The sequence below is a fragment of the Chiloscyllium plagiosum genome, unplaced genomic scaffold (genome assembly GCF_037043375.1).
Source record: "Chiloscyllium plagiosum isolate Xiang-an unplaced genomic scaffold, Cpla_swu_hap1 HiC_scaffold_50, whole genome shotgun sequence".
Lineage (NCBI taxonomy): Eukaryota > Metazoa > Chordata > Chondrichthyes > Orectolobiformes > Hemiscylliidae > Chiloscyllium > Chiloscyllium plagiosum.
This window is the reverse complement of record NW_028270188.1, coordinates 28,345,362-28,359,745: the sequence shown is the minus strand read 5'-3', so window position 1 is coordinate 28,359,745 and position 14,384 is coordinate 28,345,362.

Here is a 14,384-nt window from a genome sequence, read left to right as displayed (position 1 = left end):
GAGAAACAGCCTGGAATTGGACAGCAAGGACCAAGCCGAGTGGTGGAGTACCTGATATCTGTTCCCTCAGCCCCCTTCTCCAACATGTGGGGAGGATCCTGGAAAGCCAGAGAGGACCAGGAGGCCTTGTGTGGAGATTCTGAAACATCCACGTCCCACCAACCGAGTAAGGAGCAATATTCAGTAAAGAGCAATTCTCAATTTAAATCCACTGTCAGTTCCAACCTCATCTCTCTCACTCGCAAAAGAACAAATATCCCATTGCACAGAGATGCAGGCATTGAAATACACAGAAGTATTGGTAAACACCACAATATACTAACGTGCACAATGCATACAAGGAGATAGGCATACACACACAATGAATCACACAGAGACATATACAGTCACACACAAATAGGCAGAAACACAGATAGAAACACACAGGCTGATACACAGACAGACAGACGTAGCCACAGAAATACACAGATAACAAGCACACATACACAAACACACACACACACACAAAGACAGACACTGGTGTCCTTAAGACACAAATAAATAAGTTTTTGATTCATGAGGAGATCAAGGATTCTAGGGGGAAGGTAGGGCAGTGATGTTGAGGAACTTATAAGAAATGATCGAATGGCATGTCAGACTTGATGGGCCAAATGGCCTAATTCTGTTTCTTTCTTTAATGCTCGTGTGGTGTAATGCTATCAGGTATTCTCTTCCTGAGACAGCAGCAGAGGCTGGATTTGATACATATCTGATTGGAAAGAGTCAGTGGTAATGTGGGACAGAGTTGAAGGGCGGAATGGTTTCTGTCTATTCCTAGTTATTGCATCCTTATATCCGAAAAGGGGCAGTGAGTTGATGTGAGGTCAACACAGTTTTAAAATAATTGGTCCCACAATGAAATAAGGATATCCCTTTCCCTTTAGTATTGTGCTACCTGTGGTGTTCTCATGCTCAGGGAGCAGTGAAGACTCGGTTATTGAAGATATTCAAGGCTGAGCTCGACTGATCTTTGCTGGACAAAAGAGTCAAAGTTTATTGGGAACAGACAGGCGATGGATGGTCAGACACAATCGGATCAGACATAAGCACTCTGAATGGTGCAGCCGAATGGTCATCTGCCACCCCTATTCAATGTGTTGTTCCTTCAATCCAGCCCTCGACGCTGTTACAGAGATATACTGTGCCCCTACCCTATGTGCTGTTTCCTCAATCCACCCCCCGAGTCTGTTACAGGGCAGGGGCCCACCCCATTCAGCCACACAGGATCGTTACAATGAGATGGGAGGAGACCATTCTGCCCCTCAAAGGAGTTACACAGGAATATAGAAAGAAGCAATTCAGCTCGTTAAGTACATTACGCAGCCCAGTAGGAGGCCATTCAACCCGCCTGAACTGCTGCAAAGGAACAGGGATGCTGTCGCAGTAGAGATAAATGCATATTTTTACAAAACTGTAACTAGTTTTGCCTCCGAGATCTCTGTGGGGTCATCAATGATCAATAATCTATGTCAAACATCTGGATGAAGGGGCTGAATGGATGAAAGCTGAATTACCTTGTACACCAAGATGATCATTCAACATATCTTCAAATGGAGGTAGTGAATCTGCATTGTGATATAGACACGGAATGTTCGTGAGCAAACCTTCAGCAGAAATAATATAACGTGAGTTATCTATTGTGGGAGGAAGGATAGAACAACAGGAAACAATTTAAATGAAGAGAGATCGCAGAACGCTGTGATGCAGATGTTTTTCATATTCCTGTCACATGAATCATATGAAGCCTGTCGCAGATGTAGCAAGTGATTTGGAAGGTAAGTGGAATGATGCTGTTTGTGGCAACGGGTATTGGGTTTAATCAGGAATTGTTTACTGCATCTGTGCAGGGCATTGCTGAGACCACATCAGATACACTGGGTGCAGTTTTGATCCTCTAAACTAAAAAAAAAGATGTAATTCCTTTCGAAGGTTTTCAAAGATGCTTCCCTTTACTCATTCCTGAAATGAAGGCCTTTTGTTATCCGGGATTTTCCGCTAAGGTCTTAGATGAGAAATCTTATTGAAGCACGATTTTCGGAAAAGTGTTTCAGCTGGATACATATTTTCTCTTGTTATGGAGACTAAAGATAGAGAATTTTTAATGAATGTGATTTGTTGATATAAACATAAATATTATGAAGATATCAACCCATTTATAAAAATTACGCAGACACATATAAAGACGTCATCAAATTATAAAACGGGCACTTTGTTTTTGCTAATGAAAGGCATTGTGCACAACAACAGCAATGATGCTGCATACAGCATACAGCCTATTATCATCTATTCCAGAGAATGTTCATGCAGATCGCGCATGATCCAGTTTGGTGTTCAGTTGACATTATAGCATTTTTTTTCACACAGAAAGAGAGAAAACTATTACCTGCCTCAGAAGCAGCAGCCAATTGGTCTCTCTCTCTCTCTCTTTTATTTTTTTCTGCCTGAAAACAAGGTGTAAGAGCAGAAAATCCCTGAGTCATCTTTACGACTCGTGGAGGATTCCTGATGAGGATTCATAGGAATCTGTCCACTGTCCGAAGGAAAGGGAATTCAGCCAAATCCAACTGTTCCGGGACGAAATCCGCATTCCCAGACATTTATGTGAGCAGAAGAACTTCAAAGGAGAGAAACATTTGGGACACTCGATCATTTTACGATTTATTCAGAGTTCAACTTTCTGTGTATCACATTTTTCTAGAAAATTACCCAGTCTGATACCTATTTCATTGGCTGTAGCACTCAACTGGTTGCATTTAAAATTTGCTTTCACCAGTACAGGCGTGGGATAAGACATTAGTAACCCTCGAACATTGGTCAGAATACGATCAAGAGATTCTCAAAGGGCTGTTAAAGTTTGTGATGACTGGATATTTCCATTTATTCAAAATTGTGTGTGTTAAACATTTGACAGATAAATGAGAGTAGGAAAATGGTACACATACAGAAAAGTGCTGCTCAGATCATAATCAAATCATAGTGCGTGGTGGAGCAGTGACACAGTGTCTGATGACCCACTCTTGCTCCACAGTCCCATGTTACTATGTTGCATTCAGCCCCTCACAGCTCCTGCACAGGAGCAGATTCAGGACACTTCCTCCAAATACTTGGTCCAGAGTAACACACGATCTCATTCAATCCCTCCAGACTGTCACACACCGTCTGGTGAGTGTTGTAAAATGTTATTTGGAAATCTAGTCTGGGTTCGAAAGACGCCTCTGGTCTCTTCACAAAGTGCCTCCTCTCTGCAACTTGTGCTTCATTTGTTGGTAATTGTCTAGACCAAGATTCGTTATGAATAAAGCCCCCTAACCTCACCCAGAGATGACTCAAAGTGCTACGCCCTTTCTGATTGCAACATTCAATAATAGAGAGTCTAGGAACATTACAACTATGAACTTTGTAATTCCAGAAAATATGAACATAAGGAACAGGATCAGCCAATTCGGACGGTCAAGCCTTTGTGTACAATCATGGCTGATCTACTGTTAGCATTATCTCCTCCTTAATGCCCAATCCATCACACCCGCCAGCTCTCTGACCGGTCAAAAATACATCTACCTCCTCTTTAACTACTTTCATGATTAAGCTCCCTTAACTCTCTAAGCCCAGATAATTTCAGACATTAATATCCCTCTGTGAGAGGAAAGGACTCCCCACACAAACACTGTCATCTATTGATATGAACAAGAGGTGAACACAGGGGCTCAGGACAGAGTGAATGGCGTTGATATCGAGGCAGTATTTTAATGAGGGTGTCAACGGGACCATCTACTTATTTGAGTTTAATGGGAACCAGGTGTACCCTCGCAATTGGTTGCGGTCTTTCAGAGCACAAAGGAAGATGTTTGTGGGCGGTTGGCTGACAATCCTCTCAGTCCCTGGTCATCTGTTCAGGAGATCCTCAAGTTAACTTCCTCAGCACAAACATCTTCGGCTCCTTCGTCAAAGTCTACGCGCCCACACCCCTGGCACCAATACCCTGCCCCCCATCCATCATAAGATCAGAAGCGGGGTGATCACTGAAGATCACACAATGTTCAGAACATTTTGTCCCTCCTCAGCTCCTGAATCAATCTCTGAGTCCATGTGCAGCAAGACCTGGACAGCAGTAGGGTTTGTGCTGTTAAAGTGTCGGTAACATTCATGTAACAGCACGGCCAGACAGTGCACATTTCCACAGTTAAAAGAGGAGCTCATTCAGCACCTCAAGCTGGGTACACGGATATGTGGAAGCCATTCTGCCCATCTAAACGACTGAACAAGAAGAGGGACATCCCATTCAATCGTGCTGCCTGTTCCGCAGGAAGAGGAGGGCTCTGGTCAGTACAATGAACTGTTAAACAGGAACAGGCAGAGCCTAATCAGACCCTTGATACTGTTCCATTGGAGCAGGAGGAGGCCATCCAGCCCCTTAAGACATTTATACAGGAAGAGGAGGTTGTCATTGATGCTTCAACCTGAAAAACCAATGGAGCAGGGACTGCACTCATAGACGGCTCCACAATGTTCCTCGTGGCTCCATTGCCTGTGGAACACATGATACTTTAACATGTTCTGCCAGCAGTGAGGAAGGAAGCCAAATGTTTTGTACCAAGTCTCAAAGAGGCATATTCTATCTCTGAAGACAGATTCGTCTTCTCCATGGAGGTCAGAAGCTGATGCGAATTGTTAACTGTTTTAGCATGAAGGAATTGAGCCTCCTGTCGGTATTATGAACTACATGACGTTCATAATGTGGGGAGAGGTTACTCAAAGACTGACCCTCTCTCTCTCTCTCTCTCTCTCTCAATCGAAATAAGGAGTGGCGTGGGTGAGAGGAACGTTCCCAGATGCTTTTAAATTATCGACGTTCATTTAAACCTAGTAATAAACAAGCCATGGAATTTATCACCGTGTCACTGTCTGTTTGGAATATAATGAGTGACTATCCATCCCCTTAAGGTTCAATGCAATCACCTCTTATTCCCTCAAAGCGCTACAGAGTAATCCTCATGCACTCCCGATGGTACAATCATCCCAACAATTAGTCTGGTGAAACTCCTTTACACTCTTTCTGCAAAGAGAATTATTCCTTATAAAAGAGAGAAAATCTGCCCACAATACCTCAAATACTATCTCAACAACACTCTCAGGGTTGATCGCAATAATTCTGTTCCCTTACTTAGCTGTCTCAGCTTGTTTCCTGTGCTGTAAAAAGCCACTACTTCTAACTACACTGCGAATGCTGTGGAATTTAGAAGTTCCTTACATCTGTACGTCAGCATCAATAAAGTCATCACCAGAGGTGCCGATGGAGATGAATATCACTCTCGGAGGGAGACTCAATGAGAAAGAGTTTACTCGAAACAGCGAATGGTCACCTACCTGAATAGAAATAACTTGCAGGGACATGGGAATCAGGCAGAGGAAGGAAGTGATCTTTTCTTATGTTCTGCTCTCACGGGATGTGTGCAGCCCTGGTCAGACCAGTATGTTATGCTGATCCTGAACTGAGTGGCTGGTTCAGCTATTCCACAGGACAATACAGAGTAAAACAAACCGCAATGGGTTTGCAGTCACACAGAGAACTGACCAGGGAAGGATGACCCATGAATTTCTCTACAGGACATGAGGCAAACAGATAGGCTTTGTTAAAACAAGTGGTGATGAATTCATTTGCATTCCATCAACTTTCTTCATGAGACATCAAAAGATTATTATTCTGTGCCACTTGATTATGCGTCAATGACTTGACTACCATGCACTGTCTATCCATCTGACAGATTCTGTGGAGAGGACAAATTAACCATATCAAGTGCAAATATTTTGTGACATAAGTTTATTTAGAAGAGACTTGAAACGGTTACATCTGGATTTACCAAAGGCACAAATGAATTATTCAGCAGTTGCACTGAGGCTGATAAGGAGACTGAAATATCCTGATAGTGGTCTTGGGCAGGAAGGTGAGTGGGGAGAATATGTAGAAATGTAAATCTGAATGGAGAAAAAAGATCATTGAGTTTAAGGACAGTCTGGTTTCTCCTTGCATATTGTTGAGTAAGATGTGAATAGTAATTTGCTCATTATAATTTGTAAGGAATAACATTTTTGACTGTATCTGAAAACGATGACTTCCAAATTCTCAAATTTTAATGTGAGCAGCAATTCAGTTCAACTCAGTTTAATGGTCAGATGGAATGACTTACCAAGAACACCAACTATAGCGAGGATGGGATAATAACCACCTTGAATAATCCAAAGGATACTTTTGATCCGTAATGCTAATGATATCCAAGGCTGAGAAAGGTAGTAAAGACCCAAGGATAAACTCCTGTCTGTTATTGTAATATTCCAGTCGAATGTTCTCAGATTCTGATCCATTACTGGAACATTCCAGTCTAATGTTCTCAGATTCTGATCCATTATTGGAACATTCCAGTCTAATGTTCTCATATTCTGATCTCTCCTCCCACTGTCTCTCGAGCTGCTGATCCCTGTTAGTCCAGTCGATGATGCTCCTGCCCATATTGGGATAACACATTGAACCAAGTTCTTAATTAATAGAAGAGGCAAACCCTCCAGTGACACATTTACGATCCACGGGGACTGACATCCATCACAGTCACTGAACAAATAGCTCCGGCCAACGCCTTTCAATTCAATATTGTTTTATTAAACTTCAAAACAATGATTCAAACTTTCGCGTTCTGGATGGGATTTGTGTGGGTGATTGATGGAACAAATCTTGAGGCTGGTAGATCAATTGAGTGAAACAATCAATCTGCCTTGGATGCAGGAGAAATGCCATAAGTTTATAAGAACGTAAACATGCTTCTCTGTTTATAAATGGAAACATACATCCTGGAACTACTGACCAAGCATTATAATTTCAATAAATCATTGAGACAATTTTTATAGTTCATGATCTGAGGGGAATCTGTGTCTGAGAAACATGGGGTTATAACAGACAAATGGCATGGATATGTTAACAGAGAATTGAACGTGACAAATGCAATTCAGATTGTTATTCCAATTTCAGAGAGAGGCAGATGAGGCCTGTGCTATTGATGTTATCGATGTTAGTGAACTGTGATGAAATGTCATTTACTGACTTCAATTAGATGTGATTATGGCATTGTGGAGGAGACTGAAAACAGAGAGAATTGTGAGACATGGCAGTTCAGACTGGAGGGAGGGACAATAATATTCCACAATCATCAGTATTGGAATGTTACTCTTTATAACTCATATGAAGAACAGATTCAATTATACATTTAAAGTGAGGAATGAGGAGTACAATCTGATTATTGAACACAAAATACAGGACAAAATGATTTTCTGTCCATACTAAACTATGGAAAGTACAAAGAGATAAGATACACTGATGATATTGAGCTACATAAATTGAAATGTGTATTACAAAACCACGGGAGTGTTGTGCAATTTTTCTCGATCATTATTTGGCCCACAGCTGAGATGCTGATTTCCCCTCCGTCAGTGAACCACCTCATTGAGATTCTCTTTGGCAGTATCTCAGTATTGAGGGGGTTCTCAGTTCCTGCTGCTGTTCACCCTGTCTATTTAAATTACATCACCTTCTCACTGTAAAACATCCCTTGGCCTTTTGGACTCTATTTAACTGTCAGCAACTCAGCTCTGTGATATTATCGAAGATAAATGCACTGGGAGCTCAGCTAGTATCCGCACAGTGCTCACAGGGTATGGCACGAGATAAAGGCCTTGCCGTCCGTGAGAAAATCTAAATAAAACTACAATTTTCTGTCTGTTCCTGTCTATCTCCCCTCATGATGTCTTCTGATCTATCCAACTCATCCTCGTTTAACATCCCTCCAATCACTTCCTGTTTCCAAATGGTGCAGTTGTACAGCTTGATGTTCAACTGGGACAACGCAACTATTATAGGACAAGCCAAACAGAGAACAGCCAGGGAATTCCTAGTGGCAAGGCACTCATCCACAGATTCTATCAACAAATACATCGACCTGGACCCAATATACCGGCCACTGCACCAGACAGCTGGAACTGACATTCGGAGGTGCCAGAGACAAACCACGACAATTGCGGGAGTAAACATCACAAAAGCGCTTCACAGGAAGCTCCCGAGCACTGAGGGTGTCACCTAGACAGGGGAGGAAATGTCTGCAACACAAATTCCCAGCTCATCGAACTGAACCACAACAACGAGCAAGCTTTTCACAATTGTTTTGACTGATCGTTTTGGGTCCGGGGTTTAGATGCTTCATTAAGAACAAGGAAGGTACTAAAAGTGGCGAGGGCCGGGGGGGTGGGGGTGGGTGACATTGTTAATCAAAGACAATATTACGTTGGCAGAAAGGATGTTTGATAAGGACTCGTCCACTGAGTTAGTATGGGAAGAGGTTAGAAACAAAAACAGAGAGTCCCCCCATTATCAGTTCTTTATAGCCCTCTGAAAAGTTCCAGAGATGTAGAGTAAGGGTTACAAAGATGATACTGGATAGGAGCGAAAATGACAGTAGTTGTTCTGAAGGACTTAACTTTCCAAATATTGACTGGAAACGCTGCAGCTCAATTACTTTATATGGGCCAGTTTTTGTCCAATGTGTGCAGAATGGTTTCCTGACACAGTATGTGCATAGGCCAACAAGGTACAAGGCCAAATTGGATTTGGTATTGAGTAATGAACCAGACCAGGTATTAGATTTGGAGGTAGGTGAACACGTGGCTGATAATGACCAGAATTCAGTTATGTTTACCTTAGCGATGGAAAGGGACAGTTGTATACCGCAGGGCAAGTGTTATAGCTGGGGGAAAGGCAATTATGAGGCGATTAGGAAAGGTTTTAGGATACATAGGATGGGGAAGAAAACTGCAGGGGATGGGCACAATTTAGATGTGGAGCTTTTTCAAACAACAGCTACTGTGTGTCTTTGATCAGTTAATGCATGCCAGGAAAGAAGGACGTGGTCGAGTGAGGGTGCTGTGGTTTACTGAAGAAGTTGAATCTCTTGTCAAGAGGAAGAAGGAGGCTTATGTAAAGATGAAACGTGAAGGCTCAGTTCGGATGCTTGAGAGTTACAACTTATCCTGGAAGGACTTAAAGAAAGAGATAAGAATAGCCAAGAGAGAGCATGAGAGATCTTTGGCAAGTAGGATCCAGGAAAACCCTCAAGCTTTGTGTCAGTATTTCACAAATAAAAGAATGAACAAATTAAGATTAGGGACAATCAAGGACAGTAGTGTGAAATTGTGGGTGTAGTCCAAGGAGATAGGACAGGCACTAAATAAATATTTGAATCAGTATTCACAATGGGAAGACAATGCTGTCGAGGCCTATATGGAGTAAAGACTATTAGATTAGATGGGATTGAGGTTCATAAAGTGGAGATGTTAGCAATTCTAGAGAGTGCGAAAATACATAAACCCCCTTGGCCAGATGGGATTAATCCTAGGATTCTCTGAGAAGGTAGGGAGGAGTTTACACAACCAATGGTTCTAATCTTGACATCGCCATTGTCTACAGGAATAGTGCCAGAAGACTAGACGATAGAAAATGTTGTTCCTTTGTTCAAGAAATGGAGAGGAGACATCCCTGGTAATTATATACCAGGCTTACTTTGGTTATGGGCAAAGTGTTGGAAAGGATAATAAGAGATAGGATTTATTAACATCTAGAAAAGAATGATTTTATTAGGGAAAGTCAACAAGGTTTTGTGAAGGGTATGTTAAGCCTCACAAACTCACAAATCTTACTGAGTTCATTAAGAAAGTGAACAAACAGGTGGATGACGGTAAAGTGGGATATATGGATTTCAGTACAACGTTTGATAAGTCCCCCATGTTAGGGTATTGCAGAAAATATGGAGAGTGTGGTGTTGGAAAAGCAGAACAGATGAAGCAGCGTCCTAGGAGTAGGGGAGTCGATGTTCATTTGTCAGCCCTTCATCAGGAATCAGTGTTCTGGTCTCCAGCATCTGCAGTATTCACTTTCTCCTAGCTCCTCGGATGCTGCCTGACCTTCTGCGCATTTCCAGCACCACACTTTCGACTCTGATCTCAAACATCTGTAGTCCTTACTTTCTCCCAGAAAATACGGAGACGTGGAATTGAGGGTGATTTAGCGGTTTAGATACGAAATTGACGAGCTGAAAGAAGACAGAGGGTGGTAATTAATGGGGAATGTTCATCCTCGAGTTCCGTTGCTAGTGGTATACTGTAAAAATCTGTTTGGGGGCGACTGTAAATGACCTTAATGGGGGAATGGAAGGATGAGTTAGTAAATTTACCGTTCGCAGTAAGGTCAGTGGAGCTGTGGGTAGTGCTGAAGGATGTTGTAGGTACTGAGCTGTAATGTTCTATGTTCATGAACCTACAATGAGCTGAAAAGCTTCCTTCTGTGATACAACAATTCTGAGGTACTCTGACCCACAGTAAAAGCATTAGGTGCCTGGAGAGACAAGCTGGTCCAGTAAAGGATACACACTGCACAATCATCCATCATCTCTTCCTGTTCTCTGATATGCAGCGGCCTTAAAATATCTGCCCAAACAAAATAGTTTGATTCAAATTCAAGCAGTCAGGAGGACGTTCATCTGAGGGGATTGCCATCAGTGGATTTAATGAATAATAACATTTCAGAATAACACAAATAATAAAATAATATCACAGCAGCATAATAATTGGCAGCAGAGTAAAACTTACAGTTGCAAATAGTTCCAAGTTCAACATTGTTTCAGTTTTGGTCACCTTGCTATGGGAATGATGGTATTCAACTGGAACCTTACAAGGATGTTACCAGGACTCAAGGGTCTGAGTCATAGGGAGAGGTTGGATAAGCTGGGACATCTCTCTTTAGAGCGCAGGAGACTGAGGGGGGCATGAAGTGCTTCGAGAGGCTAGTCATGGCCCACATCAGCGCCAGTCTCCTAGCCTGCCTCGATCCCCTACAATTTTCCTACCAGTGGAATGGGTCCATAGCGGTGCCATATCTCTGGAACATCTGGACAACAAGACGTCAGATTCCTGCTCATTCACTATAGGTTCACCTTAAACATCATTATTCCCTTCAAACTAATCACAAAGCTCCCTGACCTTAGTCCTGGCTCCGCCCTTTGAAATTGTATCCTCAGCTTTCTGACCTACAGTGCACAATCAGTGAAAATAGGTAAGTGTGTCTCTTCCATGATAACATTCAACACTGAAATCCCAAAGGATGTGTCCTCCGCCCTCTACTATACTCCCTGTACACCCACGATTGTATTGCCAAATTTTGAACGAAGGCCATCTACATGCTCACTGATGACACCATCATAGTAGGACAGATATGTAATGATGGCAAGTCAAAATACAGAATGGAAATAGATGACTTGGTGATGTGCTGCACTGGGACCAACCTCTCTTACAACGTCGGCAGAACGAACCCACTGATCAATGACTTCACAAAGAAGGGAGGCGAACATGTCCTATCTGCATCAATGGAACTGAAGTTGAAAGTGTGGAAAGCATTAAGTTGCTTGGAGTGACGATACCCGACTTCCCATGTAGATGTGACAGTCGAGATGGCGCAACAACGCCTCTTCTTTCTCTGGCAGCTCAGGACATTTGACATGTCCACAAGGGCCCTCACCAATGTCAACAAGGCACCACTGACAGCAAACTATCTGTGTGCATAATGACCTGGTGTAGCCACAGCCCTGTCCAGGACAGTAAGAGAAATGACAGATGGTTGTGTGCACAGTCCTTGCCATCACGGAAATCAACGTCCCATCCATTGCCTCCATTTACACAGCTCACTGCCACGGAAAGGTTGACAACATGATCAAAGACCCATCGCACCCTGGATCTCCCGCAATCTCTTCCATCATGCAGACAATACAGAAGCTTGAACACACAAACCAGCGGCTCATGAACAGCATCTTCCCAGCCATTATTAAACTGAGGAATGGACTCTCTAACTTCAAATTGTTCTGATCTTGCTCCCATTGATGTTGCCTATTGCATGCCCTTTCTGGTGTAGCCTGTGTGCCTCAGTCTAAGGTTTTCCTTTACCCTATGATCTGTCTGTCCTTGCTTATTGTAGGATCGAGATTCCCCAGCGAGGGACAAAGACTCTGGAGGCAGACAGGGCACTGGCACGGAATGGACTTTAATTCAAGCAAACCGTGGTTATTGCTGGGAGAATACCAAAGGATCTTCCTCGAAACTGGCTTTGACATTAGAAGACAATCATTTCCTTAATCTTTAACTCAGATCAGAAGGCAAATCAATGACCCACTTCGATTTTCCAGTAAAAAGACAGTATTTTTATATGTTCTGTGTTGCAATGATCATACACAGCCTTGTCAGTGTCCCCTCCACTCCCTTTCTGCAGAACCAATCTTGTACAACAACTGATCAATGATGGACATTCGCATGGACAGCCCGAACTTCTTATTTGTTTCGGATGTTTAACGATTGTTGTTATCTCTAGGCCTTGGGATCTTTCTATAATGCATTCCAAAGTTCGGGGCTGTGCTCTTTTTAGTCATATCCGTCATTGTTTATCTTGAAGGATTGCATTAATTCTAGTCTCCAATGGGCAGGCTATCTCTTATCAAATTCCGTTATCACATTTTACATTAAAAAGTTGATTCTGTTACGAAATTCGTAATATTATTATTATTTCTACTGTTAACCTTTTTCTTAGCGAACTAGGCAAGACATGCCAAGCATCTTTTTAAGGTTTTATAATTACGTCGAAATCTGTGCCCATGATTATTTACCAAATACTTAAGTAGAACTTATTACTATTGTAAATAGTTTCAAAGGCGCAGGTAGCTTCTGAAAGATAACTTGAGTTGCTGTTTTTGTGGATGAAAAGAATCCTTACTGAGATCAGAGTAAGTTACTTTTTGTAGTGATTCTTCAAGGTTTTTGGGCTACAATTTCATTATTTCATCTGTGTTCTGTTACCTTCTTTATCACTATGTTGGCATGTTTCAGAATCTTGCGAATCAGATTATCCTTTCTTTGGCCTTAGAATTATATCCTTCTCAAAGGCCCTTTTTTCACTAATGCTGAAGCAATCTATTTTAATTTCTAGCTATTTTGTGGCTCTTCAAAAACAGACAGCTGAAGTAGACTTTTAAATTTCGGCCACTCCATGTACCTAAAAAAAGGCAGCTCCAACTCTCACTATGATCTGCCAGAACTGTGTATAAACAAAGAGTTTCACTCTACTTTGATACATACGACAATGATTCCTGTCAAATCAAATGAAACCAAATCATTTGATCGAGAGAGAAATTGTCACAAGGTCAATACACCAAGGTGAAACCTTTGCAGCCTTCCACATCCAGCCAAAAATCGTGATGGACGATTAAACAATTAACTGGCGGAGAGGGCTCCAAAATTGTTCCCAGTCTATCAATGGATCAGCTCTGCACATCAGTGTAAAAAACAAGGAAACAGTATCTGTACCATCCTAGCCAGGGGTGTTGAGTCGATGATTGAACTCACCCTCATCATGATGCCCACGGAATCACAGAGGCCAGTCTTCAACCAATTCGATTCGCTGCACGTGACATGAAGAAACAGCTGAACACAGTAGAGACGACGAAGGCAACAGGCCCTGACTCCATTCCTGCAATAGGACTGAAGACTTGTGCTGCACAACAAGGCGTGTCGCTAGGGAAGCTGTTTCATTGCAGCTCCAACTCTGACATCTCCCTGGCAATGTGGAAAATTACTCAGCTATGTCCAGTTCCTAAACGGGGAATAATTACAATCTGACCAATTACAATTCCCCAGTCTCATCACGATAGTCAAATTGGGAGTTCTTTTTGATAGAGCTGTCAAGCAGCACAGAAATATCCTGCTCAGTGCGGTTTCCGATAGGTCCCCATGTGGAGATGGTGCTGATTTGGAAAAGTCACTGGATTAATAATCCAGACCAGGCTAATGCTCTGGCAGCTGGTGGAAGTTAAAACAATTATTAAAATATCGAGATCTCAAATCTGGTGTCAGTAACAGTGACCTTGAAGTCAATGTCGATTGTAAACACCAATTTGCTTTTCCAATGTACTTTCAGGAAGTGAGTCTCCCCTGCTTTCCTGGTCTGGCCTAAACGTGACTCCAGACACACAGCCATGTGATAAACTCTTCAATGGTCTCTGAAAAAGCCAAGCAAGACACTCTGTTGTATCAAACTGCTCCGATGTCTTAAAGGATAAAACCGGACAGAACACGCATCCCCAGCCTCAGTATTGAAAAGGGAATGGGAAACACAGTCCTGTTCACCCTGCAGAGACCTCTTTCCTAACATCTGCGAACTTGTGACAACATTTACAGAGCTTTCCCACAGACCGCACAGAAATATCGGGAATGGA